We start from the raw sequence: 1,954 nt of genomic DNA on the forward strand, positions 1-1,954 counted from the left end.
AAGATTATTGCTAGTATCACGGTGTGCATAAATCCAATACTATCAAGTTTCTCAAAAGACAAAGCCTTGCATCAAGAAGTTATTCAAAAAGCACCACTTTTTGCATATATATTGTAGCTGCCACAAAAAGTTAAACATCCCTAAGAATTTCTAATAAAGTTAAAAATGTAAGGTTATAAAAAAATTGTTTCATCTTTACATTATGGATTCGCAAATACACAGTTTTGGGCTTGTTCAAAATGGCGAGATATTATATATTACTTGCTAAAGTCTGGAATCTTGAAGGGCATCTAGTGCATGGGGAGTAGGCTAGTCTCTTCCACTATGGCATGGTTGGTCTGCAACCACTAGGCTGACTAGGCTGAGCTAGCCATTTATGTATGGGACAGTTGGGCTTTTCAGCATCATAGTAAGCAGCAGCCAAAGGAGTCCCCTCAGTCTCCAATCCCAACCTTCTCCAACCTTAATATCAAGTTGCTTTACACATTTTACTTTTAGCCATTGGCACACTTGTTGAGCTATTCATGCTCTTCAACAATATACATATTTATGTTGCATTGTGCATTTTCAAACCTCCACTATTCTCATTGCCTTCATTTCAAACTAGTGATCAATTATCTGACAAGACAAATGCCACTGATCTTGTTGGTATAAGCTACCTCTATACTAGGGCAATGTCCTCTCTCTAAAGCGGAGTGAACCCAATTCTCTTGGCAATCAAAAGGTAAGCCACTTCTTGTTGTTGATGCATCGATCAAGTAAGCATGGAACAACTTTTTTTGTTTTGTTTTTTGAGCCGGGGTAAACTAGGCACATATGTGCTCTATTAAACTCAAAAGGCCAAACGCTTTTGTCACTAATTTCGACAGATAGAGATCTGCTTATTTCCACTCCCTTAAGGCAATTACCTCGGGAAACCTTTATCTTGGCATAATAGCGACCAAGTACACCGGGTAGGGGTCCAAGTATGGTGGGACTTGCCGTGGGGCTCACCCACCAAAAAACCTTTGAACCCGGTGGGGTTTTTTAGTAGGAAATGCCATACCCCATGGGGCATGGTCCAACTCTGTTGCAAGGAGAGGATGGCACTAAGGGTGCTACTGCAAAGGTTGCTCATGAATGCTTGATTCTCTTTTCTTTCCAAGGTATTTTGATGAAATGCAGAGTCAATTCACCCTGTGCAAGTGCATTGTTCCAAAATGTGCAAATGGGTTTCTTGAGGTTCTCAATCATTTAGTCGTGGAAAAAAGCACTATGGTCATATACGTGGCCGTGCATTGGAACCTGGAGATCTCTTTTGACCCAGCTTTGCATCCCGATCTCAGGATTGTTCTTTGGACTTTGTTCTATGGCATCCCCATCTCAGGTTTGACCATGTCACTTTCATGAGGTTCCATTGCCTAGGTCAAGAGGATGGACCGTCCAACAAGGATATGGGTTGAGCTATCGCACCATCACATGAATGCAATGTCAGCAGTACAGAACCACTTGCAAAGTAAGGTAATAGGCAGATGAAGTTGATGTTCTTTACTTTTTTACTGGGAAACATAGACCAAGCACTGCTGTGCCATCTAAAAACCTTCTGAATCCTCATGTGAAATCCTGCCATTAATCCAGATACTCTTTTTATTCAAGCTCAGTTACACGAGTGCATGGATCAAAAAATGTGGTCTCCTGTGCAAGTGCATTGTTCCTCATTGTGCAAGTAGGTTTTTTGAGGATCAGAAGTCTTATAAAGTCACGGGAAAAGGCATTATGATCATGTATGTGGTGGAGCTTGTGTGGGTCAAGAAGATAAGACCATCCATCAACAAGGGTGATGGGTTGAGATATAGCACCATCACATGCATGCAATGTCAGCAGTACCACAACCACACCCCCTCCTCCTCCCCCCCTCCTTTTCCCTTCGTTTCTTCTTCAGTCCACTTGCAAAGTAATAGGAAGTGCTGAAAGC

This window comes from Cibotium barometz, chromosome 62 (assembly GCF_041138505.1).
Source record: "Cibotium barometz isolate CiBa-2024 chromosome 62, ASM4113850v1, whole genome shotgun sequence".
Classification (NCBI taxonomy): domain Eukaryota; kingdom Viridiplantae; phylum Streptophyta; class Polypodiopsida; order Cyatheales; family Cibotiaceae; genus Cibotium; species Cibotium barometz.